A 25,178-nucleotide genomic window follows, 5' to 3' on the forward strand; every position below is an offset into this window, starting at 1 on the left:
CGTGAAGACCCCGTGAGCTAGCTAGGATTGCAATGCATTGTGGGCTGCAACAAAATGCAGCAAGATAACTCCCCCTAAAAATAAAAATAAAAAACACCTGAAGCCCCTACCCAACAATCAATAGACCGCCTCCGGGAAGATTGTGACCCTATAGTACTCAGTCTATGAGGAACCGGGAGAGGGACCTGCACACTAGGTGATAAATTGCTTGTTGAAACTGTGCTGGGTGTACCTGCTCATCAGACACCCAATCTTGCAAGAACATCATTAAAAGTCTCGCTTTCACTGTTCTCTGAGTCTCTCTTAATCCATTCTTTGGGTTTGGATGGATGAGTGCTTCTCACAACCTGGTGGCCCGTATGGGGATCTCTCTACCTGTGTGGAGTGAGACACCGGCTGAGAGGGGAGATGCGTCCCACCCAATTTAGGTGGCCCAATCTTCCCAGGTGTCCCAGCTCCCCATAGAAGTCATAGAAAAAACCAACACTGTTATTCAGGAAATAACAAAAGTGACACCGGGAGAAAAGCAGGCACCATGGCAACCTCGTGCATGAGCCATGGTAGGAAAATTGGACTATAAGCACTACCTTGGTGGTTGGGCATTTTTTGGAGGTCTCAGGGTGTGTGGAAAACCTCCAGTAAGGGGGGTTGACTATACAGGGGAGTGCAAGAAACCTCCAGTTAGGGGAGCTGAGTACACAGGGAAAGACTCAGACACAGAGACTAACAAAAAATGGGAAACAGGAATTCTAGGCCTAGGAAACAAAGGAAAGAGGGAACTAAAAAGACCCCTGCTGACATTCTCCCAGATAGCCCATTGAGGAGAATGTTGCAGATTTGAAGGGATAATCCTCAAACCAGGGACAAGAAAAAGAAAAGATGATAAAATATTGCTGTTTTATCTGGTCCAAAAAGCCCATTCATCAGCGCTTGGTCTTTTGGCCTAAGTTTGGCTCAGATGAGGATTGGGTGTGCCAAGCTTTAATCCTCTATGTGAATAATAAAACCCCATCCTCACAAGAGGGGATGGGTTATGCTCTTTGCTGGATTAGCGAATTAATCCTCATGTTCCCCCTTAAAAAGAAAGGAAAAGAGCATATTAAAAAGCCCTCACCCAATAAAAGCCCTGGAATCTCTAACACGCTTGCTCCCTCCCCCAATACATCTCACAAAGTAGAGGACAGGGAGATCGGACGGCAACAGAAAGGTCAGAGAAAGAGGAATCTGGGGGTTGTGAAGGAGCTAAACCCAATGCTCTCTTAAACCCTTGTCCAAACTTGAAGAAAGAATTAGAACAATATGAGAAGGATATTACAAATTTCCCTATTCCTTCTAAACAGCAGGTGTCTAACATGTACCCTTTTAGAGAAGGCCCTATGGGACAGGGAGAAGTTGGATTCTTGAGTAACAAGTGCCGAGGTTAGGAACTTTAGAAAAAGGAAATCAGGCCACTCTTGGAAAATCCCCTCAGTTTAGCAGGGCAGCTAAATCAATTTTTAGGACCAAATTTTTATATTTGGAATGAGATGATGTCAATCGTGAATATTCTGTTTACTGGGGAAGAGAGGAGAATGATTAGAAGGACAGCCATAACCATTTGGGAGATGCAACATCCTTTAAGGCAAGTAATCCTGCCAGCTAAGTAGAAATTCCCAAATGTAAATCCCAGATGGGATAACAATAACCCGAGAGATCGGGCCCAAATGCAGAACCTAAGGAAACCAATATTTTAAAAGATTAAAAAGTCCACTCCTAGAACACAAAATATCTCAAAAGCATTTGAGATCCAACAAGAAAAAGAGGAGACTCCCTCTGCATTTCTGCAGAGGCTCAGAGATCGAATGAGAAAATATTCAGGATTAGATGCAGAGGATCCAGTAAGGCAAGGCCTTTTAAAGGTTAATTTTGTGACTGAAAGCTGGTCTAATATTACTAAGAAACTGCAAAAGATTGATTGATGGAATCAAAAGCCCATTAAGAAATTACTGAGGAAAGTCCAAAAGGTTTTTGTAAGAAGAAAGAAAAGAGAAACTGAGAAAGGAAGAAGGAGAAAAATTAAAAAAGGAAATTGGAAAGAGAAAGGGGAGGAAACAGCAAACACAGAGGACCAGAGAGAGAAAGAGGTAAGCTACTGACCCTGAAAGCAGCAGAGAGCTGGCCATGCAGCTGCAGGCATGGGGCTGGCAGAAGCTGCAGAGTTGGACCAGACAGTTGAGATAAAAGTGGACAGTGTGAGAAAGCTGTTAATAAAAGTTGCTGCTGAATCTTTGTCATTTCGGCAGAGTTGTCTGTCTTTCAGACAGATGAGGGGAGCCAGGGCACAGCACTGCTGAGCTCGTGCCCAGAGAGCAAAAGAGGAAGAAACTCACTGTTAAGGGAGAAAGAAAACAGGGGTTGACAGAGAGAGATAGAAAAAGAAAATGAGCGCGCGAGAGAGACCGGAAAGACAGAGATCAAAGAGAGACACAGAAGGTGAGACTGGGGAAAGAGATAATGTAAAAGGAAGAAAGAGTACAAGAGGAAGTGAGAGGATGCAGAGATGCTGGCAGGGCTGAGAAAAGGATCTAGAGGCTCAAGCAACAAGGACGTGCAGGGAAAGGATGGAGTGTGGCCACTGAGGGGGGACAGGGCCAGAGAACTGGGGGATGCAAAGATGTGGAGGAGAGTGTCGAATCAGGCTGCTTGAGGAGTAGTGGGCTGCCTACAGCAAAGACTAGATGGATGTATGTCAGGAGGCAAATAGACGATTCAGGTTATGAAAGGGTAAATGGATAGGATGACCATTAAGGTTTTGTTGTTTTACTGAGAGACTGTAAGTCCACCAGGGGAAGCTGTCAGTAAGGCTGCAGAGGGGCTGGGGAGCTACATGAGGAAGATCAGAACTAGTGTTGTAAACTCGAGTATAGAGCCAGCAAATGATGAGGAGGAGGGCTGCAGGGCTGTGTGGGCACTGTGGTTAGCTAAAGAGGGTACACCCTGAAGAGGGGCCATGGCTGCTCAGCTGTTTCTACAGTACTGGCCCTGTGTTGCCAAATTGCATGCTTTTTCAGAGGCCAGAGTTCTGATGTTTTATGTGAAATGGAATTTTTTTTCTTTACGTCTTCTAAAAAAAATATGAGGGTTACATGTGCAGAATATGCAGGTTTGTTACATAGGTATACATGTGCCATGGTGGTTTGCTGCAACTAATGACCAATCCTCTAAGTTCCCACCCTTCATCCCCATCCCCCAACTAGCCCTGGTGTGTGTTGTTTCCCTCTCTGTGTCCATGTGTTCTCAATGTTCAACTCTCACTTATGAGTGAGAACATGTGGTGTTTGGTTTTCTGTTCCTGTGTTCGTTTGCTAAGGATAATGGCTTTCAGCTTCATCCATGTCTCTACAAAAAAAAAAAAATCTCATTCCTTTTTATTTCTGCACAGTATCTCATGGTGTGTATGTGCCACATTTTAATTATCCAGTCTGTCATTGATGGGCATGTGGGTTGGTTCCATGTCTTTGCTACTGTAAATAGTACTGCAATAAACAGACATGTCCATGTGTCTTTATAGTAGAATGATTTACATTCCTTTGGGTATATAACCAGTAATGGGATTGCTGGGTCAAAAGGTTTTTCTGGTTCTAGATCCTTGAGGAATTGCCACACTGTCTTCCACAATGGGTGAACTAATTTACATTCCAACCAACAGTGTAAAAGTCTTCCTATTTCTACACAGCCTCGCCAGCATCTATTGCTTCCTGACTTTTAATAATGGCCATTCTGACCGATGTGAGATGGCATCTCATTGTGGTTTTGATTTGCATTTCTCTGATGATCAGTGATGTTGAGCTTTTGTTCATATGATTGTTGGCCACATAAGTGTTTTCTTTTGAGAAGTATCTGTTCATATCCTTTGCCAACTTGTTGATGGGTTTTTTTTTTCTTATAAACATTGTTTAAGTTCCTTGTAAATACTGGATATTAGACCTTTGTCAGATGGGTAGATTGCAAAAGTTTTCTCCCATTCTATAGGTTGCCTGTTTATCCTGATGCTGGTTTCTTTTGCTGTATGGAAGCTTTTTATTTAATTAGATCTCATTTGTCAATTTTGGCTTCTGTTGCAATGACTTTGGTGTTTTTGTAATTAAGTCCTTGTCCATGCCTATGTCCTGAATGGTATTGCCTAGGTTTTCTTCTAGTTATTTTATTTTATTTTATTTTTATGGTTTTGGGTTTTACCTTTAAGTCCTCAATCCATCTTGAGTTAATTTTTGTATAAGTTGTAAGGAAGAGGTCCAGTTTCTGTTTTCCACATATGGCTAGCCAGTGTTCCCAGCACCATTTATTGAATGGTAGATCCTTTTCCCATTGCTTTTTTTTTTTTTTTTTTTTTTTTTTTTTTGGTCAGGTTTGTTGAAGATCAGATGATTGTAGATGTGTGGTGCTATTTCTGAGGCATCCATTCTGCTCCACTGGTGTATATATCTGTTTTGGTGGCAGTACCATGCTGTTTTGGTTACTGTAGTCTTGTAGTAGTATAGTTTGAATTCAGGTAGTGTGATGCCTCCAGCTTTGTTCTTTTTGCTTAGGATTTTCTTGGCTATATGGGGCCTTCTTTGATTCTGTATAAAATTTAAAGTAATTTTTTCTAATTCTGTGAACAATACCAATGGCAGTTTGATGGGAATATCATTGAATTTATAAATTACTTTGAGCACTATGGCCATTTTCACAATATTGATTCTATTTATGAAGATGGAGTGTTTTTCCATTTGTTTGTGTCCTCTTATTTCCTTGAGCAGTGGGTTGTATTTCTCCATGAAGAGGTCCTTTACATCCCTTGTTAGCTGTATTCTTAGGTATTTTATTATCTTTATAGTGATTGTAAAGGGGAGTTCCTTAATGATTTGGCTCTCTGCTTGCCTATTGTGGGTGTAAAGGAATTCTTGTGATTTTGGCACACTGATTTTGTATCCTGAGACTGCTGAAGTTGTTTATCAGCTCAAGAAGTTTTTGGACTGAGATGATACGGTTTCCTAAATATAAAAGTATGTCATCTGCAGAGACAACTTAACTTCCCCTCTTCCTATTTGCATACCCTTTATTTCTTTCTCTTGCCTGATTGCCCTGGCCAGAACTTCCAATACTATGTTGAATAGCAGTGGTGAGAGAGGGCATCCTTGTCTTGTACCAGTTTTCAAAGGGAATGCTTCCAGCTTTTACCCATTCAATGTAACATTGGCAAGGGGGGTTTGTCATAAATAGCTCTTATTATTTTGAGATATGTTCCATCAGTACCTAGTTTATTGAGAGCTTTCAACATGAAGGGATATTGAATTTATCAAAGGATTTTTCTGCATCTCTTGAGATAATTATGTGGTTTTTGTCTTTGGTTCTGTTTATGTAATGGATTATGTTTATTGGTTTGCATATGTTGAACAAGTCTTGTATCCCAGGGATGACACTGACTCGATCATGGTGGATAAGTTTTTGATGTGCTGATGGTTTCAGTTTGCCAGTACTTTATTGAGTATTTTTGCATCAATGTTCATCAGGGATATTGGCCTGAAATTTTTTTTGTTGTGTCTGTGCCAGCTTTTGGTATCAGGATGATGCTGGCCTCATAAAACGAGTTAGGGAGGAGTCCTTTCTTTTCAATTGTTTGGAATAGTTTCAGAAGGAATGGTACCAATTTCTCTTTGTATTTCTGGTAGAATTCAGCTGTGAATCCATCTGGTTGTTTGTGTGTGCTGTTTTTGGGGTTTTGTTTGTTTGTTTGTTTTGGTGGTGGGCTATTAATTACTGCCTCAATATCAGAGCTTGTTATTGGTTTATTCAAGGATTCAACTTCTTCTTCCTGGTTTAATCTTGGAAGGGTGTATGAGTCCAGGAATTTATCCATTTCTTATACATTTTCTGATTTATTTGCATAGAGGTATTTATAACTCTGATAGTAATTTGTATTTTTGTGCAGTCAGTGGTGATATCCCCTTTATCAGTGTTTACTGTGTATATTTGATTGATCTCTCTCTTCTTTATTAATCTAGCTAGCAGTCTATCTATTTTGTTAATTTTAAGAAAAACTAGCTCCAGAATTCATTGACTTTTGTAGAGTTTTTTATGTCTATCTCCTTCATTTCTTTTCTGATCTTGGTTATTTCTTGTCTTCTGCTAGCTGTTGGATTAGTTTGCTCTTGCCTCTCTAGCACTTTTAATTATGATGTTAGGGTGTCAATTTGAGATATTTCTAGCTTTCTGACTGAAAACTTAGTGCTATAAATTTCCCTGTTCACACTGCTTTAGTTGTGTCCCAGAGATAGGGGTATGTTGTCTCTTTGTTCTCATTGGTTTCAAAGAACTCCTTGATTTCTGCCTTAATTTCATTATTTATCCATGAGTCAAACAAGAGCATGTTGTTCAATTTTCATTAAAATGGGTGATTTTGAGTGAGTTTTTAAATACTGAGTTCTAATTTGATTGCACTGTGGTCTGAGAGATTGTTATAACTTCAGTTTTTTGCATTTACTGAGGAGTGTTTTACTTCAATTTATGTGGTCGATTTTAGAAAAAGTGCCATGTAGCACTGAGAAGAATATGTTCTGCTGATTTGGGGTTCAGAGTTCTGTAGACATCTACTAGGTCCACTTGATCCAGAACTGAATTGAAGTCCTGAATATACTTGTTATTTTTCCGTCTTGATGATCTGTGTAACACTGAAACTGAGGTGTTACAGTCTCCCACTATTATTGTGTGGGAGTCTAAGTCTCTTTGCAGGTCTCTAAGAGCTTGTTTTGTGATTCTGGGTGTTCCTGTATTGGGTGCATATATATATTTAATATAGTTAGCCTTTCTTGTTGAATTGTTCCCTTTACCGTTATACAATGCCCTCCTTTTTTTTTTTTATCTTTGTTGGTTTAAAGTGTGTTTCATCAGAGCCTAGGATTGCAACCACTGCTGGTTTTTTGCTTTTCATTTGCTTGGTAAATATTCCTCCATCCCTTTATTTTGAGGCTGTGTGTGTCTCTGCATGTAAAATGGGTCCCCTGAATAAAACACACTGATGGGTCTTGACTTTTATCCAATTTGCCATCTTTTAATTAGGGCATTTACCCTGTTTACATTTAAGGTTAGTATTGCTGTGTGTGAATTTGATGCTGTCATCCTGCTGCTATTTGGTTATTTTGCACACTGTTTGGTGCAGTTCCTTCGTAGTGTCATTGGTCTTTATACTTTGGTATGTTTTTGCCGTGGCTGGTATAGGTTTTTTCTTTCCACATTTAGTGCTTCTTTCAGGATCTCTTGCAGGGCAGGCTTGGTGGTAACAAAATACCTCAGCATTTGCTGGTCTGGAAAGGATTTTATTTCTCCTTTGTTTATGAAGCTTAGTTTGGCTGGATATTAAATTCTGGGTTGGAAATTATTTTCTTCAATTATGTTGAATATTAGCCCCCAATCTCTTCTGGCTTGTAGTTTCTGCGGAGAGGTCCACCGTCAGTCTGATGGGCTTTCCTTTGTAGGTGACCTGGCCTTTCCCTCTAGCTGCCCTTAACAGTTTTTCTTTGATTTCAGCCTTGGAGAATCTGATGATTATGTGTCTTGGGGTGGATCATCTCATGGAGTATCTTAATGGTGTTCTCTGTATTTCCTGAATTTGCATGTTGGTCTGTCTGGCTAAGCTGGGGAAGTTCTCCTGGATAACATCCTGAAGTGTGTTTTCCAGCTTGTTTCCATTCTCTCCATCTCCTTCTGTTACTTCAATCAATCGTAACTTCAGTCTTTTTATGAAGTCCCATATTTCTTGGAGACTTTGTTCAATTTTTGTCATTCTTTTTTATCTATTCTTGTCTGCAAGTCTTACTTAAGTAAGGTGGTCTTCAAACTCTGATATCTTTTCTTCTACTGGATTGATTCAGCAGTTGATTCTTGTGTATGCTTCACAAAGTTATCGTGCTGTGTTTTTCAGCTCCATTAAGTCATGTATGTTCCTCTCTAAACTGGTTATTCTAGTTAGCAATTCCTCTAACCTTTTATCAATGTTCTTAGCTTATTTGCATTGGGTTAGAACATGCTCCTTTATTTCATTGTAGTTTTTTTTATTACCCATCTTCTGAAGCCTACTTCTGTCCATTCATCCATATGATTCTCCACCCAGTTCTGTGCCCCGATGGAGAGGTGTTGCGATCATTAATAGGAGAACAGGCATTCTGGCCTTTTGTGTTTTCAGCATTTTCTCATTGATTCTTTCTTATATTCATGAGTCCATCTAGTTTTGGTCTTTAAGGTTGCTGACCTTTGGTTGGGACTTTTGTCGGAGTCTTTTTGTTGTTGTTGTTCTTGTTGTTGATGCTGTTTTTGTCACCTTCTGCTTGTTTGTTTTTCTTTCAATAGTCAGATCCCGCTTCTGTAGGGCTGCTGCAGTTTGCTGGGGGTTCACTTCAGGCTCTGTTCTTCTGATTCACTCTCATGCTTGGAGATGTCACTCAAGGAGGCTGGACAGCAGCAATGAAGGGTGCCTGCTCCTTCTTGTGAAACCTCTGACCTTGAGGGGCACCAACCTAATGCCATTAGTATTGCTTCAGCATAGGTTGTCTGACAACCCCTGTTAAAGGGTTTAACCCCATTGGGTGGCACAGGGAGCAGGACCCATTTAATAAAGCACTTTGTCCCTTGCTGGAGAGGATCTGTTTCTCTCTAGGGAAACCCACTCATCTGGGCTGTCCAGATTTCTCAGACCTACCAGGAGGATAGGCTAAGTCTGCTGGTCTGCAGAGACTGCAGTCTCCCCTCCCTCTATGGGCTTAGGCCCATTAAGATCCAAATTCTGTCCCTGAGCCTCTGGCTGGAGTTATTGAAGATTCTGCCAGGAAGCCTCACCCATTGAGGAAGGAGAGATCAGGATTGGGCCTGAAGAGGCTCTCTGGCCACAGAGTGCCACAGCCAGAGTGTTGGGCTGTGGGGACAAACCTCAGGACCAAGCTATCTAGTCTCCCTGGCTCTAGCAAAGGAAAAGCACAGCCTGGAGCTATAGAAATGGGTACCGTCCTTTCCCCACCCAGGAAGCTTAACTTGTTAGGCAGTTTCAAGTCCCAGTGCTGGCTGCTACCCCTCCCCCAAGGAGCTCCAAGAGCTTAGACAACAGGCAGCTGCAGCCTGTGCTGGTAACCCCTTCTCCCAGGAGTTTGGTATGTTTTAGTAGATTCCAGCTGAGAGGCTGTAAGAATCAGTGCATTCCAGGGTTTGGACACTAGGCCACGGGACACTAGACCACGGTGACATGGGTTCGTGAGTGGGATCTTCCAATCCATGGATTGCACAGTTCTGTGGAAAAAGAAGTTTTCCCGACTGGGTAGTGGACTCACTCACCACCTCCCTTGACTGAGGGGAGGAGGTTCCCCTTCCCCATGTGGCTCTAAAGTGAGAAATCACACCACAATGCTCTTCCTTCTCTCCATGTGTCACGCCAGCCTTCTAGCCAATTTTGATGAGAGAACCTGGATACTTTGGTTGTCAGTGAAGCATTCATACGTTTATTAAGCTTTTTGTCTATGGGAGTCTCCAAACGCTGCAGCTTCTGGTCGGCCATCTTGGCCCCACCCATGACCAAGCGAGGTTCATTTCATAGATAGAAGGTTGGATCAGTATTTTAAAATCAATCAATAGAAATCACGGCATAACATAAGTAGAAAGCTGAAACTGGATCTTTTCCTTACTCCTTATACAAAAATTAATTCAAAGATGGATTAGAGACTTAAATATTAGACCTAAAACCATAAAAACCCTAGAAGAAAACCTAGGCAATACCATTCGGGACATAGGCGTGGGCAAGGACTTCATATCTAAAACACCAAAAGCAACAGCAACAAATGCCAAAATTGACAAATGGGATCTAATTAAACTAAAGAGCTTCTGCACAGCAAAAGAAACTACCATCAGAGTCAAAGGCAACCTACAGAATGGGAGAAAATGTTTGCAATCTAGTCATCTGACAAAGGGCTAATATCCAGAACCTACAAAGAATAAAAACAAATTTACAAGAAAGAAAACCAACAATCCCATCAAAAAGTGGGCAAAGGATATGAGCAGACACTTCTCAAACGAAGACATGTGAGGGGCGGAGCAAGATGGCTGAATAGAAACAGCTCCAGTCTCCAACTCCCAGCGCGAGCGACACAGAAGACCGGTGATTTCTGCATTTTCAACTGAGGTACTGGGTTCATCTCACTGGGGAGTGCCGGACGATCGGTGCTGGTCAGCTGCTGCAGCCCGACCAGCGAGAGCTGAAGCAGGGCGAGGCATTGCCTCACCTGGGAAGCGCAAGGGGGAAGGGAATCCCTTTTCCTAGCCAGGGGAACTGAGACACACAACACCTGGAAAATCGGGTAACTCCCACACCAATACTGCACTTTAAGCAAACAGGCACAACAGGAGATCATATCCCACACCTGGCCGGGAGGGTCCCACACCCACGGAGCCTCCCTCATTGCTAGCACAGCAGTCTGTGATCTACCGGCAAGGCAGCAGCGAGGCTGGGGGAGGGGCGCCCGCCATTGCTGAGGCTTAAGTAGGTAAACAAAGCTGCTGGGAAGCTCCGACTGGGTGGAGCTCACAGCAGCTCAAGGAAACCTGCCTGTCTCTGTAGACTCCACCTCTGGGGACAGGGCACAGTAAACAATAACAAACGCAGCAGAAACCTCTGCAGATGCAAACGACTCTGTCTGACAGCTTTGAAGAGAGCAGTGGATCTCCCAACACGGAGGTTGAGATCTGAGCAGGGACAGACTCCCTGCTCAAGTGGGTCCCTCACCCCTGAGCAGCCTAACTGGGAGACATCCCCCACTAGGGGCAGTCTGACACCCCACACCTCACAGGGTGGAGTACACCCCTGAGAGGAAGCTTCCAAAGCAAGAATCAGACAGGTACACTCACTGTTCAGCAATATTCTATACTCTGCAGCCTCTGCTGCTGATACCCAGGCAAACAGGGTCTGGAGTGGACCTCAAGCAATCTCCAACAGACCTACAGCTGAGGGTCCTGACTGTTAGAAGGAAAACTATCAAACAAGAAGGACACCTACACCAAAACCCCATCAGTACATCACCATCATCAAAGACCAGAGGCAGATAAAACCACAAAGATGGGGAAAAAGCAGGGCAGAAAAGCTGGAAATTCAAAAAATAAGAGCGCATCTACCCCGGCAAAGGAGCGCAGCTCATCGCCAGCAATGGATCAAAGCTGGACGGAGAATGACTTTGATGAGATGAGAGAAGAAGGCTTCAGTCCATCAAATTTCTCAGAGCTAAAGGAGGAATTACGTACCCAGCGCAAAGAAACTAAAAATCTTGAAAAAAAAGTGGAAGAATTGATGGCTAGAGTAATTAATGCAGAGAAGGTCATAAACGAAATGAAAGAGATGAAAACCATGACATGAGAAATACGTGACAAATGCACAAGCTTCAGTAACCGACTCGATCAACTGGAAGAAAGAGTATCAGCGATTGAGGATCAAATGAATGAAATGAAGCGAGAAGAGAAACCAAAAGAAAAAAGAAGAAAAAGAAATGAACAAAGCCTGCAAGAAGTATGGGATTATGTAAAAAGACCAAATCTACGTCTGATTCGGGTGCCTGAAAGTGAGGGGGAAAATGGAACCAAGTTGGAAAACACTCCTCAGGATATCATCCAGGAGAACTTCCCCAACCTAGTAGGGCAGGCCAACATTCAAATCCAGGAAATACAGAGAACGCCACAAGGATACTCCTCGAGAAGAGCAACTCCAAGACGCATAATTGCCAGATTCACCAAAGTTGAAATGAAGGAAAAAATCTTAAGGGCAGCCAGAAAGAAAGGTCGGGTTACCCACAAAGGGAAGCCCATCAGACTAACAGCAGATCTCTCGGCAGAAACTCTCCAAGCCAGAAGAGAGTGGGGGCCAATATTCAACATTCTTAAAGAAAAGAATTTTCAAGCCAGAATTTCATATCCAGCCAAACTAAGTTTCATAAGTGAAGGAGAAATAAAATCCTTTACACATAAGCAAATGCTTAGAGATTTTGTCACCACTAGGCCTGCCTTACAAGAGACCCTGAAGGAAGCACTAAACATGGAAAGGAACAACCGGTACCAGCCATTGCAAAAACATGCCAAAATGTAAAGACCATCGAGGCTAGGAAGAAACTGCATCAACTAATGAGCAAAATAACCAGCTAATATCATAATGGCAGGATCAAGTTCACACATAACAATTTTAACCTTAAATGTAAATGGACTAAATGCTCCAATTAAAAGACACAGACTGGCAAACTGGATAAAGAGTCAAGACCCATCAGTCTGCTGTATTCAGGAGACCCATCTCACACGCAGAGACATACATAGGCTCAAAATAAAGGGATGGAGGAAGATTTACCAAGCAAATGGAGAACAAAAAAAAGCAGGGGTTGCAATACTAGTCTCTGATAAAACAGACTTTAAACGATCAAAGATCAAAAGAGACAAAGAAGGCCATTACATAATGGTAAGGGGATCAATTCAACAGGAAGAGCTAACTATCCTAAATATATATGCACCCGATACATGAGCACCCAGATTCATAAAGCAAGTCCTTAGACACTTACAAAGAGACTTAGACTACCATACAATAATAATGGGAGACTTCAACACTCCACTGTCAACATTAGACAGATCAACGAGACAGAAAGTTAACAAGGATATCCAGGAATTGAACTCATCTCTGCAGCAAGCAGACCTAATAGACATCTATAGAACTCTCCACCCCAAATCAACAGAATATACATTCTTCTCAGCACCACATTGTACTTACTCCAAAATCGACCACGTAATTGGAAGTAAAGCACTCCTCAGCAAATGTACAAGAACAGAAATTATAACAAACTGTCTCTCAGACCACAGTGCAATCAAACTAGAACTCAGGACTAAGAAACTCAATCAAAACCGCTCAACTACATGGAAACTGAACAACCTGCTCCTGAATGACTACTGGGTACATAACAAAATGAAGGCAGAAATAAAGATGTTCTTTGAAACCAATGAGAACAAAGATACAACATACCAGAATCTCTGGGACACATTTAAAGCAGTGTGTAGAGGGAAATTTATAGCACTAAATGTCCACAAGAGAAAGCAGGAAAGATCTAAAATTGACACTCTAACATCGCAATTAAAAGAACTAGAGAAGCAAGAGCAAACACATTCGAAAGCTAGCAGAAGGCAAGAAATAACTAAGATCAGAGCAGAACTGAAGGAGATAGAGACACAAAAAACCCTCCAAAAAATCAATGAATCTAGGAGTTGGTTTTTTGAAAAGATCAACAAAATTGACAGACCACTAGCCAGACTAATAAAGAAGAAAAGAGAGAAGAATCAAATCGACGCAATTAAAAATGATCAAGGGGATATCACCACCGACCCCACAGAAATACAAACTACCATCAGAGAATACTATAAACACCTCTACGCAAATAAACTGGAAAATCTAGAAGAAATGGATAATTTCCTGGACACTTACACTCTTCCAAGACTAAACCAGGAAGAAGTTGAATCCCTGAATAGACCAATAGCAGGCTCTGAAATTGACGCAACAATTAATAGCCTACCAACCAAAAAAAGTCCAGGACCAGATGGATTCACAGCTGAATTCTACCAGAGGTACAAGGAGGAGTTGGTACCATTCCTTCTGAAACTATTCCAATCAATAGAAAAAGAGGGAATCCTCCCTAACTCATTTGATGAGGCCAACATCATCCTGATACCAAAGCCTGGCAGAGACACAACAAAAAAAAGAGAATTTTAGACCAATATCCCTGATGAACATCGATGCAAAAATCCTCAATAAAATACTGGCAAACCGGATTCAGCAACACATCAAAAAGCTTATCCACCATGATCAAGTGGGCTTCATCCCTGGGATGCAAGGCTGGTTCAACATTCGCAAATCAATAAACATAATCCAGCATATCAACAGAACCAAAGACAAGAACCACATGATTATCTCAATAGATGCAGAAAAGGCTTTTGACAAAATTCAACAGCCCTTCATGCTAAAAACGCTCAATAAATTCGGTATTGATGGAACGTACCTCAAAATCATAAGAGCTATTTATGACAAACCCACAGCCAATATCATACTGAATGGGCAAAAACTGGAAAAATTCCCTTTGAAAACTGGCACAAGACAGGGATGCCCTCTCCCACCACTCCTATTCAACATAGTGCTGGAAGTTCTGGCTAGGGCAATCAGGCAAGAGAAAGAAATCAAGGGTAATCAGTTAGGAAAAGAAGAAGTCAAATTGTCCCTGTTTGCAGATGACATGATTGTATATTTAGAAAACCCCATTGTCTCAGCCCAAAATCTCCTTAAGCTGATAAGCAACTTCAGCAAAGTCTCAGGATACAAAATTAATGTGCAAAAATCACAAGCATTCTTATACACCAGTAACAGACAAACAGAGAGCCAAATCAGGAATGAACTTCCATTCACAATTGCTTCAAAGAGAATCAAATACCTAGGAATCCAACTTACAAGGGATGTAAAGGACCTCTTCAAGGAGAACTACAAACCACTGCTCAGTGAAATAAAAGAGGACACAAACAAATGGAAGAACATACCGTGCTCATGGATAGGAAGAATCAATATCGTGAAAATGGCCATACTGCCCATGGTAATTTATAGATTCAATGCCATCCCCATCAAGCTACCAATGAGTTTCTTCACGAAATTGGAAAAAACTGCTTTAAAGTTCATATGGAACCAAAAAAGAGCCCGCATCTCCAAGACAATCCTAAGTCAAAAGAACAAAGCTGGAGGCATCATGCTACCTGACTTCAAACTATACTACAAGGCTACAGTAACCAAAACAGCATGGTACTGGTACCAAAACAGAGATATAGACCAATGGAACAGAACAGAGTCCTCAGAAATAATACCACACATCTACAGCCATCTGATCTTTGACAAACCTGAGAGAAACAAGAAATGGGGAAAGGATTCCCTATTTAATAAATGGTGCTGGGAAAATTGGCTAGCCATAAGTAGAAAGCTGAAACTGGATCCTTTCCTTACTCCTTATACGAAAATTAATTCAAGATGGATTAGAGACTTAAATGTTAGACCTAATACCATAAAAATCCTAGAGGAAAACCTAGGTAGTACCATTCAGGACATAGGCATGGGCAAAGACTTCATGTCTAAAACACCAAAAGCAACGGCAGCAAAAGCCAAAATTGACAAATGGGATCTCATTAAACTAAAGAGCTTCTGCACAGCAAAAGAAACTACCATCAGAGTGAACAGGCAACCTACAGAATGGGAGAAAATTTTTGCAATCTACTCATCTGACAAAGGGCTAATATCCAGAACCTACAAAGAACTCAAACAAATTGACAAGAAAAAAATAAACAACCCCATCAAAAAGTGGGCAAAGGATATGAACAGACATTTCTCAAAAGAAGACATTCATACAGCCAACAGACACATGAAAAAATGCTCATCATCACTGGCCATCAGAGAAATGCAAATCAAAACCACAATGAGATACCATCTCACACCAGTTAGAATGGCGGTCATCAAAAGTCAGGAAACAACAGGTGCTGGAGAGGATGTGGAGAAATAGGAACACTTTTACACTGTTGGTGGGACTGTAAACTAGTTCAACCATTAAGAAAAAGGAAAGGAGGGCAGAGCCAGGGATGCCTTTGCTGATAAGAATACCTGTCAGAGAAGGCACCACTGGCTGATAGCTCTTCAAACCAGCAACTCTTGGCCGAGAGCCAGACCCAGGAGGGTCTGGTGAAAGGCATCCTGGGATACCAGCTGGTCAGTCCCTTGCCTTCCTAAGTTCCTCCTGGGGTCACGGGCCCTGGGGAGGTTTCTAACCTAAATCCAGCCAGTTTCTTATGGAAAGAAAGGGAGGATAAGAAGGCATCAAATCACAACTGTTTAAGTATCATATAATATGAAACTAAAATTAAACCAGACCTTAAAGAAACTCCACTAAATAATGGGATAAGGCTGCTTGTGAATGGGTCATCCCAAGTAATAGATGGTAAAAGACACAATAGCTATGCTCTCATTAATAAAAACAAACAATCCTTATGTGAAAAAAGTTAATTACCCATTAACTGATCAGCCCAAACCTGTGAATTATGTGCTCTTAACAAGGCCCTAAACCTCCTAAAAGGCAAAGAAGGCACTATATATACTAATTTCAAATATGCCTATGTAGTAGTACACACCTTTGGAAAGATCTGGACAAAGCAGGGCATAAATAAGTAGCAGGGGAAAAGAATTGGTACATGGGGAGCTGGTCAAACAAGTTTTAGAAAGCCTCCTGCTTCCAGCATAGATGCCATGGTTCATGTAAATGGCCATTAGAAAGGAAACACTATAGAAGCTGTGGGAACAGGCTTGAAGATGAAGCTGCCAAGCAAGCCTCCCTGGAGGAAGAAGTTAGACTGCTTAGCCTAATCCCAGATATCCCTAAGGTGATATTAAAACCCCAATTTTCTAAAGAGGAGGAGAAATAGCTGGAAAAGACAGGGGCCTTTCAAACTGAAGAGGGGAAGTGAGTGCTCCCTGATGGGAGAGAAATGATAAGAAAACCCATAATGAGAGAACTGATGTCCATACTGCATAAAGGAAGTCATTGAGGTCCCCAGGCCATGTGTAATGTAATACTCAAGAATCATGGCTGTATAAGGATTTATACCCTTGCTAAGCAAGTGTGTGGGGCTTGTGGCACCTGCCAGAGAATAAACAAAAAGGTAGTTAGAAAAGAGACTACCGGAGGGAGACCTCCTGGGTTAAGGCCATTTCAAAGCATTCAAGTAGATTTTACAGAAATGCCCAAAATAGGGAGACTAAAGTATCTACTGGTAATGATAGACCACCTCTCTGGCTGGGTGGAGGTCTTCCCCCTCCTAACTGCCACCACCAGGAATATGGTCAAAAGGATCTTAGAACAAATTATACCCAGATTTGGCCTGGTAGAAAATATTGATTCAGACAATGGGAACCATTTTGCCTCAAGTCTGCTAAGGGGAATTATGAAAAGTTTACACATTAGATGGAATTACCACTCCCCTTGGCATCTCCCTTCCTCTGGAAAAGTCAAAAGAATAAATCTAACTCTCAAAAAGCGTATTACTAGACTAATCTTAGAAACTAAAATGCCTTGGACCAAATGTCTCCCAATAGCACTCCTTAAGATTAGGACAGCCCCAAGGAAAGACTTGGGATTGTCCCCTTACAAGTTATTATATGAACTCCCATATTTAGGTAGTACTACTGACCTTCCTACTATGGAAACCAAAGACAAATTTTTAAGAAATTATATACTGGCCATATCTTCCTGTCATTACTTAGGTTAAAAGAACTTATAAGACCAGGAACTGTGGCTCACGCCTGTAATCCCAGAACTTTGGGAGTCCAAGGTAGGTGAATCATCTGAGGTCAGGAGTTTGAGATCAGCCTGACCAACATGGTGAAACCCCGTCTCTACCAAAAATACAAAAATTAGCTGGGTGTGGTGGTGGGCGCCTGTAACCCCAACTACTTGGGAGGCTGAAGCAGGCAAAGTGCTTGCATCTAGGAGGCAGAGGTTGCAGTGAGCCGAGATCGCACCACTGCACTCCAGCCTAGATGACAGAGTGAGACTCTGTCTCAAAAAAAAAAAAAAAAAAAAAAAAGGACTTCTAACTCAAACCTCACCACTGAGTTCACAGTACACCATTTCCAGCCTGGTGACTCGGTGCTCATTAAAACTTGGAAAAAAGATATGCTCCACCCAATCTGGGAAGGTCCCTATTAAGTGCATCTAATCACGGAGACAGCCGTACAAACAGCTGAATTGGGGGTGAACATATTACACTTGGGTCAGAAAACCGGTAAAAGAACCCCTGGAAGAAAGGGAAAAGAGTGAATGGGGAGTGTATAAATCACCTAAGAAACACTTAAAGCTAGCTCTAAGGAAAATCTAAAAAGAAGTTATAAGCAGGGTCCATCATTGGGGGTGGATATGGTTAGGATTAATCCTAACACAAGCGGTAAAAGAAAACCTAAGTATTGAATAGGGCCCAGTACAAGAGTTAGAAAGTAAGGAATATACAATCAAACTGATAGTCAGCATAACTAAGACTTCCACCCTGCCCCCAAACTATATAATTTAATGCCTGGCAAGTCTTACTGTGCGGGAATTTAGGGAACCAAAGGCAGCTGTCACAAGCAAACAAATATCTATGTCCTGAAACTGGTCACTACTGGGGAAAGCCCTGTGCTAGCTGGAATGAGGTCTGGTGGATCACCCAATTTTGAGACTGAGTAAGTCATTCTTCCAAAAACAAACCCTTAAAGAACAAAATACATTTGTGTAAGGACCCTACACCACCTAACTGTAGTAATTTAAAATGCAATCATATGTTAATTACCATAAACAACCCAGGTACTCTAGACCAGGAACCTTGAAGGTACAGATTAGGAACAGATATCTCAGGAAGGGATGCCATAGGATGGTTAGCTCTTAGGCTAGTCACCAACTCCACTCTGAGCCCACCCAGGATTACTATAACTCCCGGTCCCTCTAGTTCCTTTAACCCACCAGACAATGACCCTAAGAGAGTAAATATAACTAAGATAACTGACTTGAAGCATACTTTAGAAATTGAGACTGGATATGGGGATGTAAATGCCTGAGTTGAATTGGTCAAATTTTCAGTACTAGCTCTTAATAAGTGCAACTGTTATGCATGCTCTCCTGGGCAGCCTCAGGCACAGGTAGTTCCATTTTCCCTAGGAAGGGATACCAATCCCAGAGGAATGTGTTGCATGTTGGCTCTATACCAGGACAGGGATGCATGGGAAAATGAGACTTGTGAATTTTATTATTGTTCTTTCCTGCCTTACTGAGGTCAGATCCTAGAGCAATCCCCTCAATCTCCATAGGGAATATGAACCACTCTTCTTTCCTGTCTAGGCAGGGGGCAGAGTTCAATAAGCCCATGGGAAAATTCTCAACTTGTACCCACATTCTAAATGTTACTGTGAGTCAAACGAAGACAGCTACTCAGCTCTTCATATACCCCAAGCTAATGTCTGGTGGCATTGTGGGAAGAGGAACCTCCATGGCCTGTTACCGCCCAACTGGACTAGGACTTTTGCCTTAGTTCCATTCCATTCACCTTGGCACTCTATAAAATCCCTGAGAATCAACATGGCCACTGAAGTTGGAGAGATCTAACAAATTATTTCAATCTCAACATGTATATTAACTCAATAGGAGTTCCTAAAGGAGTAACTAATAAATTTAAAAATGAAAGAACACAAAAATAAGTGTAGAAATAGAACCAATAGGAGTGAAAAGAAAAGAGGAGGGATCTGAAGGAAATAATATATACGGAGCTCCATTTCTGAGACAAAATGACTTGAATTGGCTTAGGTCAGCAAACTACAGAAGAAACAGGATATGCTAGGCCACTGCTTGGATAGCTGATGCCTGCTTATCAGCCTCCCCCTTCCCCTTCTTCCCCCCACTTAGTTGCCTTCACCCAAACCAAAGAAGTTTAGTCTAAGATGAAAGTTTACTAGTCTGCAAAATAGCTCGTTTTGTCTGTTCTTATCAACCTGCCCAGCTACTTAGGTCATAAATCAAATACTTGAAGAGCCCCAGAGCTAACTAGGACTGCAATGCATTGTGGGCTGCAACAAAATGCAGCAAGATAACCCTAAAAACATCACATGAAACCCCTACCCTACAATCAATAGACGATGTCCGGGAAGATTGTGACCCCATAGTACTCAACCTATAAGGAACCAGAGGAGGGACCTGCACACTAGGGGATAAATTGATTGTTGAAACTGTGCTGGGTGTGCGTGCTCATCAGACACCCAATCTTGCAAGACCGTCATTAAAAATCTCACTTTCACTGTTCTCCGGTTCCCTAAATCCATTCTTTGGGATTGGACAGGTGAGTTTGTCTCTCCCATTCTCTAAGTACCTGTTCCTTACTGATGATGCTCTAACAGATGTGATTCTGAGCTGCACTCCTTTCTCTGAGCTTGAGCTCCCGGTGTGGTCAGCCCCATGCAAACTTATGGCAGAAGGCAGGGATAATGAGGCTACAAGAAAAGCTCTAGTCATCATCTCCCAAGACAAGGATCAGGGCCCTGCAAACACTCAGAAAATTACTCTTCCCCTCCTCAATGGACCATGTTTTTCTGATAGACTACTTTTGAACCTTTAAGACCCAGCTTTAAGCATCATACCACTTGTGAAGTCTTCTCTGACTCCCCAGAGAAAAACTGATTACATCTTCCTTTAGACCATCTCTATGCTTGTTATAAATGCCTCTATTATAGCACTAATAATTCTGAATTAGCTTTTCATTTCTGAAATGAACAAATGGCTATAAATAAGGTAAAGGATGTGTTGGAAACAGTAGAAGATAAAAGTTTGAGTCAAATCTTGGAGGGTCTTAAACACTTAGCAGAGAGACCTGAACTGAATGAGGGCACAATTGGGGGTCAACGATTACTTTTGTGCAAAGGACATAGCAAAACAAGTGTTCATTATCGTGGGAGTAAAGGCATAGAGGTGGGAATTATCCTAAATTTCATGAGAATGCCTATATGTTGAGGAGATGGAGGAACTAGTGAGAACCCAGGCATGACCCTGTGGGACCCAGACTGAACTGCCAGCTAATTTCATAATGCAAAGATTTCTTTCTTTTACGACAAATGGATCCAAGTAAAGTCCTGAAGACCATAACAAGAGGCTACTAAAGGGTCTCTAGGCAGCTCCATATAGGAGCATGAAGACTGGGCTGGGTAAGAGAAGAAGGGATAGGGATAGGGACTACTCCCAGATGGCATTGGGACCTGTAGCCCATTTTGCTTTGGACCATTTAGGATGTAAGAGAAAATGAGAACAGCTAGGTCCAAGTCCCAATCCACACTGTGCTGTGGTCTACCTAAGCAGTCAGCTCAGGAACAGATCTTACACACGCACACGTCACTGGCAGCCCTTAGTGTTTCCACACAGCAGGGGAAAACCAACCTTCCCAGCAGTCTGTGCAAAGGCCAAGCAGCTTAGAGGGCCCTGGAGAGACGATTCAGAAGGTATAAAAGGGCATAGGGTGTGGTTGAGCACAATGACCAGCAAATACTTTAGACTCCTGCTTCAAAGTCGGCTTGACCTGTACTGACAAACAAAGCAGAAAAAGCCCCAGCTTGGTTTTGGCCTGACTTCAGAGGGGGACAAAAATTGCCCACAAACAGCCAGTCATGAAAAAATATTTGTTCCCTCTGGAAAATCATGGCCTTTAGCACATTCCCCAGAATTACGTCAACCAGGGAACAGTGCCAAAAATGTGACTTTCATGTTTCTGCAGCAACAGACGATTTCCTCTCTCCACTTGGCTTTTTTTCTTATATGTATAAATAAAGGAGCCAGTCAATCGCTCAAAAAATATGAACATCTTAAGCATTTCCAGGCTTTGCAAGTAGTAATTATTAATAGAAGCAAGTGACCATGCCTGTTAGAAATGTTATTTCACATATTCCTTTTCTGGTTTCTTAAAGGAGATTTATATATGTGGCCAGGCTGAACTGAAATAATAAGAGTTGACACAATGACCACATGAAAATGGATTTTTCCTCACTTGATTTATGTCACCAACCTTGCATATAAATGTTCCATTCTGTCTGCCCAAAGATTCTTAAGCCTGGGGACAGAGGACTGGAAGTCACTCAGCCCATGCAGTCTGAGAAGAGAATCCACCAGGGAAAAAAAAAAAAAAGATAATGGAAACATCAGGGAAGCTCAGCTGTGTAACTGAACCACTGTTGTTTGGACTTAGCCAGGGGTCATTGTAAAATCCAACAATGGATGAAAAGCAATATTCATTGTTCAGTTCTTGCCTTCAACTTCTATCCCTTCATACTTAATTCTTATCTAATCTGCCTTTCTTCCTGATCAATATCATTTCTCATAACTCTGGAAGTGAAATGTCTTACTCCTTGACTACCTTGACTGCTCTCTTTCCTTTCTCTCCACCAATTGTTTGCCCCATCAGCACTCCCAATATGACAGAGGGGTAGAGACTTTGCCCAGCTACATAGCTTAGCTCTAGTTGCACTATATCCAAAAGCCTTTCAGTCCGAGTTATAGCTGGAACTATAAAGGGAACTAGGGCCCAAAAATGTTTCCATCTGCTCAGGTGAAGAATTCTTTCTGATTAACCTATAACTGAATGGGATACTTACTTGTCCATACTTGTCCACAGCAGGATTATGTGAATATCCTGCTCTACTACTAAAAGGATTTTGCCCTCTAACTGCTAGTTATCTAGCTATCTAACTGAGGCAGTGCTGCCCCCTTCCAGGAGGTGGAATAGAAAATCCAAAATAGACGTCTCTGTGGTATAACACTGGAGTGAATTATTACTTAGAAACGTATGCTACAGTCAGGTGCCAAACAGCCAAGGAATGCCAGCTAAGTTTGCATCAAGAATTGATACTAAGCAAAAAGCAATTCAAATTAAGCTGAAGCCAGTTCTTTACCTTCCCAGACTTCAGGAGACAACTTAAAAGACCAGTTTTCTACAGCTCTTTCATAAGGATGTTGTTAGTCATATTGAAGAAGTATAAGGTGATTTTTCCAAAATCTTATGAGACTCCAAAGAAATTTTTGAAGTCCTTAGGGCTTACTAGCATATGAAGCTCTAATATGTATTGACTTTGTTGGGAGCCCATCACAATAATCTACGGGGAGATAGTCTGTACCAAAACCATAACAATGGCCTGATCAAATTTGCATTTTACAAATTTAGTTGAGTATTTGAATTGCCATGAGTGTGCTGAGCCTAGTCAGTCCCTTAGAATAAATAAAGGAAGATATTTCAGCGATTAAGTACCTAAGTTTCATAGTCCAACAGGTAAGTTTTCTTTTATTACACACTGTAAGGTGTGGCACACTAAGCTGAGGTATACGCCAGTTTTCTGATTTGTAAAATGGAAACAATAATAGTACTGACATTATATGAGAGAAAAATGGTTTTGTACAACCTCAGGATTCAGTGCCCTGAGTCACAGCCCCTCCAGCTACAGTTGTGTCTAAAAGGGGCCAAGGTACAGCTCAGGCCATTGCTTCAGAGCATGCCAGCCCCAAGCCTTGTCAGCCGCCATGTGGTGTTGGGCCTGCAGGTGCACAGAAAACAAGAGTTGAGTTTTTGGAGCCTCTGCCTAGATTTCAGAGGATGTATGGAAATACCCAGATGTCCAACCAGAAGTCTGCTGCAAGGGGAGTACCCTCATGGAGAACCTCTGCTAGGGTAGTGTGGAAGAGAAATGTCGGGTTGGAGCCCCCACAAAGAGTCCCTACTAGGTCATTGCCCGGTGGAGCTGTGAGAAGAGGGCCAGAAAAGTAGATCCACTGACAGCTTTCACCATGGCGCCTGGAAAAGCTGCAGGTACTCAACACCAGCCCATGAAAGCAGTCACAGGGTATAACAGGAGTTATACCCTGCAGAGCCACAGAAATAGAGCTGCCTTGTCTTAGATAAGACTTTGAACTTGAACGTTAGAGTTAATGCTGGAATTTGTTAAGACTTCAGAGATGGGCCGGGCGCGGTGGCTCAAGCCTGTAATCCCAGCGCTTTGGGAGGCCAAGATGGGCGGATCTCGAGGTCAGGAGATCGAGGCCATCCTGGCTAACAAGGTGAAACCCCGTCTCTACTAAAAAATACAAAAAAACTATCCGGGCGAGGTAGCGGGCGCCTGTAGTCCCAGTTACTCGGGAGGCTGGGGCAGGAGAATGGCGTAAACCCGGGAGGCGGAGCTTGCAGTGAGCTGAGATCCGGCCACTGCAATCCAGCCTGGGCGACAGAGCGAGACTCCATCTCAAAAAAAAAAAAAAAAAAAAAAAAAGACTTCGGAGACTGTTAGGAGGGCATGATTGATTTTGAAATGTGAAAAGGACATGAGATTTGGGAGTGGCTAGGGGCAGAATGACATGGTTTGGCTCTGGGTCACCACCCAAAGCTCATCTCGAATTGTAATCCCCATGTGTCAAGAAAGGAACCTGCTGGGATGTGATTAGATCATGGGGATGATTTCCCCTATGCTGTTCTTACGATAGTGAGTTTTCACAAGATCTGAGGATGTAAAATTGGCGCTTTTCCCTTCATTCTCTCTCTCTCCTGCCACAACGTAAGGATGCCTTGCTTCCTCTTTGTCTTCTGCCCTGATTGTAAGATTTCTGAGGCCTTCCTAGCCATGCAGAACTGTGAGTCAAGCCTCTTGTTTATAAATTACCAGGATCAGTTTGTATCTTTATAGCAGTGTGAAAATGGACTAATATAAGTACCAATGTATTAAATTTGTTCTAGGGATATATATATATTTATAGCATCTATAACTCAACATAGTTTTTGGCACATGGTAATCACCCAATGAATAGTAACTAATATTATTATCATTTAAATGACTATCTCTTTATTAGGTCACAAAATATATAAGGCTTAAATGCACATGTAGAACATTATAGAGACCATATGTCATGAATCTATGTCCACAGTGCCTGTATCTGATTTAGGACACCCTCTTAAAAGTCCACAGATAACACTGTTAGCCACAAAAGGACCCACTTTGTAAAGTTTGTAGTACTAAAAAGTTGGTTGAGCAAGTAAAAAGCAGTGATTATACTTCAAGCCTGGTAGAAATTACAGAGCAGGACTGCCGTGTTCTTTATTATGAAAATTAGAGGTGCCTAGGTAAAAGAAGCAGAATAATGAAAGAAATCATGGCATGGGCTGAATACAGGGAAACCCCAAAGGATTTTTTAATGGTCTATCTGAAGTCCTCAAGTTTTTTTCTAGCTTGAGATCTTCTGTAATCTGAGCTTTCTCTCCTGCATAATCAATTTATTTCTCTCTAGTTGTTCATTCCCACCAGCACACAAACAAGAAAAAAAATGAACCCTCTCATGACCCAGCACACATTCTGTTATGCCCAAATTTTCTGCTCATTATGACAGAAAAACTTCTTCAAAGGATCGTCTAAAGTCACTGTCTCCTACTTTCTTACCTCTGTTTCTAAACTTAATCCACTACAACTGGGTTTATGTTTCTAAAATTCTACTAAGATTACTCTTGTCAAAATCACTAATGGTGTCCATAGTACTACTGGGTAGAAA

At 41.8% G+C, this 25,178-nt stretch overlaps 1 protein-coding gene across 8 annotated transcripts in view; it reads left to right on the plus strand.

The window, feature by feature from the left end:
* The window catches only part of LOC126946324 (cytochrome c oxidase subunit 7B, mitochondrial), a 1,159,743-nt gene that overhangs the window by 280,776 nt on the left and 853,789 nt on the right, over positions 1 to 25,178 (plus strand). Inside the window, exon 1 of one of the 8 annotated variants that reach the window (XM_050776476.1) lies at positions 2,621 to 2,624. The exons of 6 other annotated variants lie outside the window; for them this stretch is intronic. The gene's annotated coding sequence lies outside the window, so the exon portion shown is untranslated. Of the gene's footprint in view, positions 1 to 2,620; positions 2,625 to 5,226; positions 5,231 to 25,178 lie in introns of those variants that run through there. One more of the 8 variants, XM_050776471.1, reaches the window with a different exon arrangement.

This window comes from Macaca thibetana, chromosome X (assembly GCF_024542745.1).
Source record: "Macaca thibetana thibetana isolate TM-01 chromosome X, ASM2454274v1, whole genome shotgun sequence".
NCBI classification, from domain to species: Eukaryota; Metazoa; Chordata; class Mammalia; order Primates; family Cercopithecidae; genus Macaca; species Macaca thibetana.